Source organism: Fukomys damarensis, unplaced genomic scaffold (assembly GCF_012274545.1).
Source record: "Fukomys damarensis isolate Sample0158 unplaced genomic scaffold, DMR_v1.0_HiC HiC_scaffold_5, whole genome shotgun sequence".
In the NCBI taxonomy this organism is placed as follows: domain Eukaryota; kingdom Metazoa; phylum Chordata; class Mammalia; order Rodentia; family Bathyergidae; genus Fukomys; species Fukomys damarensis.
In genome coordinates, this window is record NW_022900917.1 from 69,845,984 (window position 1) to 69,859,191 (window position 13,208).

At 47.6% G+C, this 13,208-nt stretch overlaps 1 long non-coding RNA gene across 4 annotated transcripts; it reads right to left on the reverse strand.

The window, feature by feature from the left end:
* Window positions 1-6,746: 6,746 nt before the first annotated feature.
* LOC104853304 lies at window positions 6,747-12,962 on the reverse strand. 4 transcript variants are annotated; one of them, XR_777749.2, is made up of 4 exons: window positions 11,639-12,962; window positions 11,215-11,480; window positions 10,469-11,010; window positions 6,747-9,392 (listed from the first exon to the last, which is right to left on the reverse strand). It is a non-coding gene; the product is annotated as an uncharacterized LOC104853304 (long non-coding RNA). The 4 variants fall into 4 exon arrangements; XR_777751.2 differs by having other exon boundaries at window positions 10,469-10,693; window positions 10,958-11,010; window positions 11,215-12,962; XR_777750.2 differs by having other exon boundaries at window positions 10,469-10,693; window positions 11,215-12,962.
* Window positions 12,963-13,208: the final 246 nt, after the last annotated feature.

Here is a 13,208-nt window from a genome sequence, read left to right on the forward strand (position 1 = left end):
TCCAGAAGCAGGAGTGCCCTGACTGAAAGCTGTTCTGTGTCCCTGACTTGGACCCTGGGTCCCAGTTCTCTCCAAATGTACTCAACACCACCCAAGCACCCCAAAATGCTCTCTCCCTCCAAACCTCTGCCCCTATGTCCAGCCTGCCCTTCCTTCCGCCCATTTGCCTCCTTGGTTGTTTACTAACTCCTACTCGTCTTTCCAACTCAAAGATCACTTCCTCTGTGTGCTTTTTTGGCAGTCTGTACCTGAAGGTTGAGCTTGTGCCAGAGCCCAAGTTGGTTGTTGGGGATCCCAGTGATGAATGACACATGGCCGCATTTTCCAGAAACTTACAGGGTGGTCATGTGCGATGGGCTTTCTTAATGCGGTGTGTGTAGGTGTGTGTAATGATTCAAGGACACACATAGCATACTATCAGCTCAAGAGGGGACTTTTAACTCAATGCACTGGATCCCATGAAGTTCTGGGAGTGGCCAACACAGCTGGAGAGGTGCAGGAGAGAGCAGGGGTTCTTGGGGGCAGAGCTGTTGAGTATCGTTATTTCCAATGTAGAGGTGAAGAAATACTAAATACATTTTCCAAGTACAAAGTTATCAAATTACAGCGATGGCATTTGATTCCAATACAGGCTAACCACCGGCAGGTATCTGAATCATTAACTCAGCTTGTCCTTAGATTGACATGGGAATCCAGGCAAGAGGGGACCTAGAGAAAACTTGAGAACTAAGAGGAAAAACTAAATGAGATAGATGTTTGAAGTAGAGGGGCGAGGATTAGGTAGGATGGGGACAAACCTGGTGGTTGAGGTTGTGCCGTCAAGCAGACCTCTGCCACTAAGACCAGGCAGGGATGACTGGATAAGGACCAGTGATTTCAAAGTCAAACCAGAAAGGCCTGAACCCTGCCCCTGTGTCATCACGAGGGCGCACTTAGACAACACACTTACTTACCTGTTGTGAGTCACTTCTTCTTCTGTACAGTGGGGACAGACGTGTCTCACGTGAGTCTGTGATGATAGTTACCTGGAAGTAAGCACATCAAACACCAAGTGGGTGTTCCACCATACAAACTAGTACTGAATTCACATTCCTTCTGATTCCCTTTTGTATCCTTTAAGTTGTTTCCCTTTTGCTGAGGAGATAAGTCTGGGTCCATCCATTTCCTGTGCCAGAGTGGGCAAGAGCCTGGAGTCCAGGCCCAATACTACATGCAGGAGCTCCTGGCAACAACCCTGCCCAGGAGTGGCTGGGGCAGAGAGCCAGGGACTAAGCAGAGCTCATGAGAGGGCAATGGGAAGAACAGGGTCTGTCTTCAAGAGCTGCCAAGACAGTCAGGAAGAGCCCGTCCCCTGCAGGAAGGAACTGTTGTTAATTGTGTCATTAATAATAGTTAGCACTGTCCCAGCGCTTTTCCAAGCTAATTAATTCTGCTCCAAATCCTGAAAAACAAATGATGGAGTGTGTTGGAGGCAGAGCTCTGTTTCTGAAACAGAAAGGTAGAGAAGCACGACCTTTGCCATGCTTGGGGAGGGAGAAGTGCTGTGCTATTTCACACTAGAACCAAGTTATCTGGGTCAGGGAGAAGGCACTGAGCCCTCACAGGTACTTATTCCACATCCCAAGACCTCCCCAAAGAGGGACAGTCACTCCAGGAGGCAGACACAGGAAGGATCACCTTTGCATTTTCACCCCAACAGTATGTTCTAGGACAGGATGTCCCAAAGTGGCAGGCTTTGTTTGCTAAGCTATCACAAGGGCTTAGAGGTAAAAGTTTATCTGTTTTTTTTTTTTTTCCTAGAACATAGAATCAAGATCCTGTCCCAGGGCAGGCTACCTGGCAGATCAACTCTGCAGCCATTTATCTCAGCGTGCTTTACAGACCAGGATCTGAGAAACCACCGGTATCAGGAGGAGGAGTCAGAGAGGGCGAAGACAAGGAATCCGTGGGGTCCCAGAGGTATGGGAAGAGCTCCTGGAGAGTAAAGCTTGAGGCATTGGAAAGATGGTTAAGTGACAATGAAACAAAGCAAAGGAGACATTGCCTGAGTGCAGATCAGACATGCAGCGGTCTAGATAGGAGAGAGATCAAAGCCCATGCAGGAATGTACACACGCTTCCTCAGGGAGCCGGGAATTTTCAACCTTACGGCCAGACTGTTGTCACAAAAGGAAGACACAAGTAGAAAGATGCACTAATGTGCAGACAGGTGTGATACACAGGAAGGCCAGAGGAAGCACAGGGGATTGGGGGAGATGGACTACCTTGGCCTCATGTGTGGGAGTGGGGCAGGGCTGGTGAAGGCCAGCGCAAGCTTTACTCCAGCTGTGCTCACAGGAGGTCCTTCGCCCGTGAGGTCATAGCCCTGAACCTGCACTCTCAAGAGCACCCCAGGTGACAGAGGTGGGCGTGGGCTGTCCACAGGCCCCACTGGGGAATGTGATGGAAAGTCCGAGAACCCAAGTGAGCCTCATGGGTACCCGACTCCAGGCTGCTCTGTTTGCAAAGAAATCCAAGAAGCTCCCTTACCCACCATGAGGGAGGCATGAGGCTGCTGGGAAGGCTCACCCAACTCCTAACACCCACCTTCCCAAACCTAGGAGAGTTTCTCAAACATACGTTTTTACAAATTCTGTCTCAGGTTCTTTGAGCGAGGAGATGCATCTTTTCTCAAAAAGGCACATGCTAGCTCCTGGCACACACTGACTGGGCAGGTAACACAATGTTTGCTTATTGATGGAACCAATCCCCGTTTCTGTTCTGAATGGGTCCTGTGCAGTGTCAGCTGTCAGCATTGTATGAATACAGTACAAAGCTCTTAGGTGACTCCTTGTCCTTGGTTCTCCTTTAAAAAACAGGAATATGGTCTGTAGGTACTCCAGGGCCACAGTTGCATGGGGACTGATGACTGTGTGTTTACGGTTTGAGGCTGTCCGTGGGGGGGGTCTGTGTGGTCACTGCAAAATGCAATGCACAGCAGACAATTCAGTGGTGTGCCTTTGCTACTTTTTAATTATAGAACCCTGGGGATTGGCTCTGTGCATCAATTTCCTTAGTAAAGTAAGAGAACGCGGCTATTTTTTCATTGCCCACCACAATGACTCTTAATCAAGCATGTCCAGGGTACCAAGCACTATTCCAGCTGTGAGGAGTCCCTTGGAAGTAGGATGAGTTCCATCTTTGCCCTGCCGGTGTGACGATGAATAGTGACCAATGGAATCTAGTCCAGGATGGAAGCATCTTGGAGTTGCCTCCTTTCTCTGATGCTAGGAGGCAGTACATCAGCACATCTAGACAGTAAAATGCCTAATTTCCTCTTTTCCAATGCATGGATGGTCTATTCATCTGCTAAGAGACCCTGCCTCTTCTTTGCCTCATTGGTGCCCACACTCTTTTCTCTTGAGCTTTCTCAGCCATAAATCTGCTTCTGCTGCTAGTCTGTTCCCACACACTCTTCCTAGATATTAGCTATTAGTAATAATACCGAAGCACAATCATGTGTATGCACAGCCACTGTCCTAATGCTTTTACCACCTTAACTCACCAGCTCACAGCGAGTATATAAAGGAGTTTTCGTCGTTGTCCTGGTCATTGTACTGGTTCTCTGTCTGTTAGCTGGCAGCTCCGCTCCTGCTCTCCTCCATGCTGCAAGAGGTGAAGAAACCATAGCTGCCCCAGGCTCCAGGTCAGGAGCCCTCTGATTGGCCTCTGCCAGTAGCAGGTGCTGGGAAGGGACTGGAAAGCTGTGGAAGGGAGAAGTTTGCTTCTGCACTGCTTTGTTTTTCCTCTGACTCTGCTGGTGCCTCCCCATGGTGCTGGTCAAGGTAGCCTGTGGCCTGTGGAGCATCGGGGACCTGCTGGCAGCCCTGCAGGAAACCCACAGCACGAATGGGACTGTACCTCTGCCCAACTCTGGTAGGGAAGGCAGGCCCTGCTTTTCACCTCTGTTCCCCTTCTGCAAGACAGCACCTAACTCCATGCAGTAATCCCTCCATGCTAGATTTACCTGCAGTGCTTTGTACTTGCTTGACTGGGTGCTGATGGAGACATCATTTAATTCATAAGGAAATGCAGGTACACTGAGGCTAAGTGGCTTGTTCCAAGTTACCAGCTAGGAAGTTACATAAAGAACAGAGAAAGAAAAGCCAAAAGCCAGGTATTACAGCAGCCAAGGTGGCACATACCTGCAACCCAGTACTCCTGGAAGTCAAGGCAGGAAGATCACAAGTTCCAGTGCTACCTGGGCAACTTAGGGAGACCCTACCTAAAATAAAAACTCAATCGGGTGGGTTTGCCTATTGGGGACATTTCATATAAATGGAATCACGCACTCACTCGTGACCAGCTTTTACTTAACACAGCATTGTCAAGGTCTATCTATCTGTGTGGTAACACAGATGTACATCATTCTCAAACACTTTTAGAGCCCAATGGTGCTGCATTGTTTGGGTGCAAAACAGTTTTCCACTCGTCAATTGATAGAAGTTGGGTTCCTTCTGCTTTTTGCACATTGCTCATAATGCCACTATGAATGTAGGTGTGATGTTTTAGTTTATCAGTATGTGTGTGTGGTACATAATGTTTACCCTCCTTGTGGGAAGCTGGATGGACAGACAGAAAGTCAATGTATGTTTGTCAGGGGTTTGAAGGAAGGGGAAATAGAGACTAAATGGGCATGGGGTTTCATTTTAGGGTGATGAAAATATTCTGAATTAGATAAAATGACAGCTCAGCCATTTTGTGAATGTATTTGAAAAAGATATTTTACAATTTAAGGAATGTGTTTTATGGTATGTAAATTCCAACTCCAGTTTTTAACTTTTACATTTCTTTTTAGATATATAAATACTTTCATTGAGTCATTTTTTTAAAATGGCAGAGGGATGCACCTCAGTGATAGAGCACCCATGGGTTTGATCGCCAAAAATATAAATAAAATAAAATTAAAATTACATTAAATTAAATAAACAGATGCAAAACCAAGACTCGCCCTTTGGAGCTGTTTCCTCTCTCTGTTTCTGTGCTCCTCACAGGGGCTGTGTGGGCAGCTGGCACGGTAACAGGGAGTGAATGGGTGTTAAATGGACCACACTGGTGTCCACCCCACTGGGGGTCGATCCCTGACTGGACGGTGGGGTGGATCCACAGGGGAATAATTACAGATGAACGAATGAGTTCCCAGCATAAAGTAAATGGACGTAGGGAGCAACCTCCTGCTTCAAAATCAGGGCCTGGATACATCTGAAAAGCTACAGGTCCACATCTTTTCTGTAGCATAAACACATATACATGCATATTTGTTAAAGGCATAAATCAAACAATCAAAAGTGTAATCCATCATTGTCCAGTGACGTTGATAATTCTACTGAAGTTCATTAAGATACAAAATTTACCCGGAAGAAAGCACCAAAGAATATTATTATATTTTCCTAAAAACAAGTCTCCAACATAACAGCCACCAAATAATTAAACATTAATGCCGCTAACCTTAAAAAAAAATAAGTAAACCAGTGGCTCCCAGGGGGCTTCTGCGTGAAAAGGGAAAAACAATGACTCATGTATTCTGAGCTCCTATTAATAACCAGGCTCCTGGCAAGTGGTCTGTTTCCAAAGGAGAAAAAAGCCATTCATCTCCCAACTCAGGGAGTAATTTTATATTTTGAATAAAAACAAAATAAACAGCATGAAGGAGGGAAATAAATCAGATAGGCCATAATTAGTTAAAAGAGTTGGTTTTCCTTTGGAGCATCAGCCTCATCAATCAAAGTTAAATGTGCGGCCACAGGAGAATCTCCTTCCCCTTTTCAGACAGAAGGAGCCGGTGCATCACAACAGTGATCTGACTGGAGCCCGCAGGGAGAGCGGAGGACGGGATTATCATAAAAACAGGAGAAAGGGCTGAGTTCCAGAGGTTCCCGGGCTTCCCCCTCTGATGATTCCTTCTTCACTCAGTGGCCTTTTTGATCTCTGGGGAGCCTTAGGAGGCCTAGGATTTCTGTTCATAGAACGTGACAGGGATAAGTTAATTTCCTAACCCTTCTTCAGTTTTACAGATCTGGAGAGCTCAGCCCAGACACAGTAACTGACTTCCTTACATTTCGGAGATAAAATCAGCTGAAGCTCCAGGACCCAAATCCTGACCACCGCCCCCCGCCACTCTGCTCACCAAGCTGGGTGATCACTGAAGCACTTAGCGCCCGCCGTCTTCAGAGTGCTTCTGGGGGAGCCCTTTGTGCTCCCTGATGAGGGGGCCTGGGCCTCTCTGACAGCTTCACAATGTACACAGACCCGGATGTCCTGCCCTTCCCTCACACACCCCCGTGCTTGTGGGCACCCGGGTCCAAGTTCTAACCAGCGTGCTTTCTCTGCCCACTCTTTGGACCGTCCTGCTCAGAGAATTTGTTCAGGAACAGTCCAGAAACAGGACTGAAGGAAGAGCTGACAGAGGACGCCCCTCCAAATGGGTTGGCGAGGGGTTCTGCGTGGCTGCCCTCACTGCTGTGAACAGAGCCCTGGGGATAGGGTGCGGGCAAATTCGGAGCAGATGGAGATGTACCATAGCATTGAGTCCATGTTTCACCAAGCAAACAAAGACAAAAATCCCCAACAAAGCTGCAACACCAGGCGTTTACTGAAAAAAAGGAGGGATGTGATTCCCACATGCATATTGTAAATTGCAAGTATATACCACTTTCTCATAACCACATCTATTTTCCTTTATAAGAAATAGAGCACAATGTTGTTGTTGTTATTTTTAATGTAAAGGAAAACTACATAAGAAGTCATCCCAGCGAACTGGAGAAACTTGTATGATTCTGTCCAAGTGCTGTCTGAGTAGATACCAGGGAGGAGCAGATGGGCTGGGCCCCATCTTTGTATCAAACACCCAACTTGCTTTATTTTAGGACACGGAACTCTCTTGGCGGTTTGTATCCATGCACAAGGCTTCATTTGATCAGAAGCCTCCAGGGCAACTGTGTGTCTGTGCTTTGTGCTCTTTTCAGTGGTCACAATGGGTCTTTGTGCACACACTCTGGAGGACAAAGGGAGGAACCAGCAATTATCCGGAGACTTTGATGCCATAGCTATTCTCCTGGGACTTTTGGTAGATGCCGTGTGGTTTGTCGTCTAGGCTCTGAAAAGTACACGTGATTTCTGCTCCCTTTAGAGGCTCTCGGAGGCGTGGCCACCTGTCCCAGCTCACGTGCTGGGCAGTGACGGCAGAGAGCCATGGGAGTCACATCCTGTCCCATCCAGCTCACTGCCCGGGGGCTGCAGGAAACTGGTGCTGGGGGTGAAACCGTGCATTCCACAGCTACTTTACATGTTGACGTCCCAATGCCAGGATCTTAGAATGTGACTTTATTTTGAGGCAGTGACCTCACAGAGGCCACTACCTGTCTATAACATAACTGTACCACTGTGGGAAGAGCAGATGTGGGCACAGACACATGCGCAGGGAAGGTGAGGTGAAGATCCTGGGAGAGATGGCTGTACAAAGAGAGAAGCCTGGGGGCCAGTGCTTTCTTCCTAGTCCTCAGAAGGGGCCAGCCTTTAGCATCAGACTTCTGGTCTTCCAGGGGAGGGAGAAAGTTATGTTTCTGTGATCCAGGCCTCTTTGTGATGGTAGATTGCATGGCAGTCCTGGAAGACCAACAGAGCTGACCACCTGGTGAACACTTGCAAGCTCTGGGGGGAGCCAAGGTGCCCTGAGGAGGTGGGAGATGCTGGGCATGCTCTGTAAAAGCATAAGGCTGTGAGGAAGGAACAGAGGAGGAGGAGGTGCCCCATGGGAGGGGCCTCACAAAACTGTCTGTCTTCCTGCCTGTGTCAGCCCTCCCTCTAGGAATAGATCCCTGGGGGCAAACGCTTCCAAGTCATGTATATTGGGACCAGAAAAGCATTAATTTTTTTGCAGCAGATCTACCTCTTTAATTCAGTTTTGTTTTAGGCTAAAAATTACAATATTACATTTTAATATTCAAACATGAGCATGAGTTTGCATTCCTTGAACATCCACCCACTTCTCTCCTCCACCACAGGCAGAATAGTGAGAGGCAGAGGCTGGCAAGACAGCTGGGCTGTGGCTACTGTCTCATCTCTGGGCCTAAGTGGACATGTGACCATGAGGGGTTCCCTTCCTTCCTCTGGGCCTCAGCTTTGTCCTCTCTCAAATGACAGAGACAACCTAACCTGGGTCATCTTTAAGTTTCCACCAGCTCAGGGCAGGTTCCAGTCTGCACATCTCTCTGGATGCAGGGAACCAGATGGGGAGCCAGGAATTGATCTTTGTTCTATTGTCACTGAAGCTGAGTGGTGAGTGTGAGTGCTGTTAGGCATGTGACTGGGATGTTTTCTGTAGACACCAAGAGATCCTAAGCACAAAAAGTTCACTGCTTCTTATTCTCTTCTGTAAGTGATAAAATATATAAAAAAAAAGACGTAGGCTAAAAATAAGATATTTTCCTGCTGCAAAATCTTGAATTATTAAAACTTCTGGGACCATGTGGGTCTGAGTGTGTGTGTGTGTGTGTGTGGTTTACCCATACCCTGTCACCCTTGCATGTGCCTTGGTTCCCAGGTATGCCAAGCAATTTCTTAGTCTTTCTTGGGGGCCATTATACCTTGGAAAGTGGGTGTTCAGGACCCCTCCACTTTCCCAGATGTGCTGCTGCCTCTTAGTTTCTGCTGTTGGTGTCAGTGCAGTTGATGACACTGTCCGTAGTTCTTGGGCCACCTCCGCCGGCCCCTCTGCTGATAGTCACTTTGCTGTGACTACTATACCCTCACTCCATCCCACCCAGGAAGAGTTATTTGGAATGAAATTAGGCAGAGTGGACTTATTTTAACTTAGTTCCCTTCTGAACCCCCCCAACACACCTAATGCCACAAATCACAAAGAGACCAGAACAGAGCTCTTCACTGCAGAATTCAGGGAGGCAAGAAGAAGGCCGGGGCAAGGCAAGGCCAAGTGACTCTTCCTCCGACCCTGAAGTTCCTGGAAAATGCTTCTGCCCTTTCGACCTTGGAGAAAGGACAGCCCTTGCCGAGTGAAATAGCTGAACCAAGCAAGTGATATTTCACCACCTTTACCATGTTCTGAGGTTTGTTGCCAGGCACAGTCCTGCCACACTGAAGAGAAGTAGTAACTCACCTTCATGTCACCTTTAAGGTACAGCTACCACACCTATTCCCAAAAGGACTGGAGGACGTTAGGTACTGAGCTCAGTTGTGCAATGATTGTCAGCCCGGTCTAGGCTGGTGGCCTCTGTCTCCTTTCTCCATGGCACAGCCGCCGAGGTGGGGGCAGCAGGCAGAGCAGAAGAGGCAACGCATGAGCTCCCCCTGGCTTTTCATCTCGCTGTTCAGTAACCACAGTGGGCAAGGGAGCAACTAGATGAAAAATAAAAATGATGGCCACCTACCGCTATGGGCTATCTACCGTCTTCTCTGAAGCATAATAAATACTTGGCCATTTCACTAAACATAGTGCCCTCCCACCATTAATAGCATTTCATACATGAGAAACCAAGGATTCAGAGCTGGGGAAAGGTCGACCTGACTTGTGATCAGCCACGCTTGGCAGAGAGCAATGAGAGCAAGCATTTGATGAATGCTTCTTCCGTGCACTGTTCTGAGGGTTCGTCAGACATTAACTTTGTCTTGGCAGCACCGCTACGAGGTAGGCACCACTGTGAACTCCACCACGTAGGAAGAAACGGAGGGTCAGAGACATTTGTTAACTTGGTCAAACCCACACAGCTAGTGAGTGGCAGAGCTAAAATTAACCCAAAAAGTGAAATCGCAGAATGGAGGGTTCTAATCTGTGCTGTTTTACTTCTATGGCCTCCAAAGGAGAAAGAGAGAGCTTACCAGTGCATCTACCTTCCCAAGAGCTAAACAGAAAAATCACCTGTAATCGGCTTTTGTGGTTATGTAAAGAAAATGTGTATGAATAAAAAATATATAGAAAGATGAATAAATAAAATATTCTTGGGGCCAGGGATGCAGCTCAATGGTGTAGATCCTGCCTGGCAAGCGCAAGGTCCTGAGGTCAATCTCCGGTACCCCCCACCAAAAAACCTTCAGGAATCACATTCCAGGACTGTGGATGTTGCTGAGTAGTGTAGTGCTTGCCTAGCACAGAGTAGGCCCTAAGTCCCCTTCCCAGAATGCAAAAGAAAAAGAAAAGAAAAAAAAAAAAACTTCAGTTTTAGAATCAATATGCTTCATTTGAATAGGATAGCCGAATACAGTATTTAAGTCTTCTGAATGTTTTCAGAACAGTATTTAAGGCAATTAGTTCAAATCACAGAAGTATAGTGACTAAAATTCTAAGCTGTGGGCTTAAATACTAAGCTGAACTGAGTAATGAAATTAAGTAATTACTGTTATATTAGTTTCTCATTGCTGCTGTAACTAACTGCTGCAATTTAGTGGCTTAAAACAACACAACTGAAATAACTCACAGTTCTGGAAGCTGGAACAGCTATCACTGGGCCAAAGTGTTCTCAAGTCTGCATTTCTTCTGGAGGTCTGAAGAGGAGCTTGTGGTCTTCCCCAGATTCTCTAAGTTGCTCGTGTGTTTTGCTTGTGGCCCATTCCCTAATTTTCAAGCCCAGCTGGACTTCTTGCTCTGTGGTCATCATCTTGTTTTGGGCCAGTTGATCAGAAATCACCATTACCTCCGCAACCTTTACGTCATGTAATGCAATACATTGAGAATGGGACTCAGGACAAGGACACTTTGGAGAGATACTTTTCTACCTGCTAAAACTTCTACCTATTTTTGGAGGGAAGGGGTGATAATTATGCCATGCTTATTATTTTTTAATGTCTGTGTTTCAGAACTACATAGTGTGTATTCTATAGATGAAAGGATGTGAGGCTAGAAATCTTCAACACGATATAAAAAGGAAAGAAGATGAGCACAGAGATGAAACAAAATTGGCCATGACCTGGTAATTTTTGAAGCTGTGTATCTGGCATGTGGAGGTTCACTGTTCTATTTCTGAAAGAAGAAAAATTTGCATGATAAAAAATAACTGCAGAGGAAGGTTTAAGTTAATAATAACCCTAGCATATTCCGGTGATGATTCTCCCCACCAGGAACTATGCTGGGTGCTCATCTCATTGGTTTTCATAATGACCCTGGGCAGAAAACACAGTCCACTCACAAACATGACATGTACACCCGGTGGGATGCATGACTCACCAGGGATGCCATGAGCCAGGTTCCAAGTGCACCTTGCTTCCCCTTAGAGGCCGCTCCTAATCCTGACTTCAAGCTCGGTGCAGGCCGGGAGGTGACAGTTCTGGAAAGCGCTGTGCTTACTCCAAAGGAGACAGAGACAGGCATGTCAAGTTGCAACTCTGGGCCATGCTCAACCTCTTACACTCCAGGAGACACATATTTTGTCCACTGAGAAGAGCCTGGCCCTTTCCCTGCACAATGAGGCCGTGGGATCCATTCTGCAAATCCTAGAGGACAGAAAGAAAGAATAAACCAAGTTGTTTAATTAAAAGCCACCAGAAGCAGTAACTGGCTGTGACACAGAAACTGCAGCAACAACGTAACAATGTGCCTGGGAATACGAAGCTTTTCCTCCACGCGTCAGGCTCACAGGATCCGGCCTCACCTGCGGTTTTACCCTCTGGCCTGGCCCACTCCGCCGTCTCCTCCAGAACAGCCCAGGGCCACTGCCTTCCTGTGGGGGAATCTCCAGCAGGAGCGCTGCCCTGCCCCGCCGGTCTGGTTTCCACTCCTTCCGCACTTCTGCAGGAGACTTCGCTGTTTCCCCAGTTTGCATCCTTTGGTCCTGGAGGGCAGGAAGGTGCTGGTGCGTCCCAGAGAGCTGCCAGATCCTGCGGCCAACACCAAGAGCTCTCCGAGAAGGGTGGATGCTCACGGCCCCATCTCCGGTGTGGACAGGGAAGCAGAACACATAGTAGTTGATTGGTGATTATTTGTTGAATGAAAGAATGTCACAGAAAATAAATATTATTTTGCCCTTTTGAATTTTATTTCTCCGTGCCTCCCTATAAAAAGGCAGTTCTCCATGACTGCAGGTTCCTTTGCTGGGCCATGCACTGGACGGAAGTGTGCACTGGCTGTGGGCATCCATGCACACCTGGAAACAGGAACCTGAGACCTATGCTGTGGATCACAACGCAGAGGAGCAGATTTGGAAGAACACGAGCTCAGAAACGGTGGCAGGCTGTCTTGAGAGTGACCATGACCATCTGTGTGACGTCATACGCTGTGCCAGGAACACCGGAAATATCACTGTCTTGCCACGGTGGAAGTGTATTTCTCACTTACCCGAAGTCATCCTTACTTTGAGATGAGAGGCATTACTGAGATCGAATCCAGGGCCCTGTGTGTGCTGGGTGAGTGCTCACCACTGAGCTATACCCCAGCCATTTTTATCTTTAATTTGAGGCTGGCCTGGAGCTCAAGATCCGCCTGCTTCAGCCTCCTGAGTATCTGGGCTAAGAGGCTTGCTCCTCTGAGCCCCACTCTTATCCACACACACATAAAGTTTATCTCTCCCTCATTTAAGCCCCCAAAGATGATTCCAATATGTAGGGGTAAGGGTGTAAAGTAGAGTCAGTGTTCGTTTTGCTCCATGCAGAAAAGTTTTGGGAGTTAGGTTGATGGAGGCTTTGACCCCAGCAATGGAGCCCAAACTGCAATATTAAGCCACTAGGGGGAGGAAGAGAGCAAGGACCCTCCACCTCAGGTTATCAGGGACCCTGCTGGGGGTGGCACACCTGCCTTTACTTAAAGCCCATTGAGTAAACCTCGTCTCAGGGCAACATCTAACTGTAGAGAAACCTGGAAGTCAGTCTGGCTATCTGCCCAGAATCAAGAGGAAACCACTGCTCAGGATCTGGGGCAAACCCCACCCCAAAGACAGAGGTGCTGAGTGCCCAAAATGAGACGGAAAGGAAGGGAGTGCAAGGGAGGAGAGAGTAGTATGGGGGCATTGGAGGGGTCTCCTTCCAACACGGAGCCCCCAATGACTGGCTTTACTCACTCAAACCCGGACAGGAGCAATTACAGGTCCGCGGGACTCATCTGTCTCCCGCCATCCGTGGCACTTGTCCAGGTAAACAACTTACACTTAGGTGTTCTCACTTCTCCCTGCAGTTTGTCAGCACACTTGCATACCCTCTCTCTTCTCAGTGCTCACTGAGGAGGACACT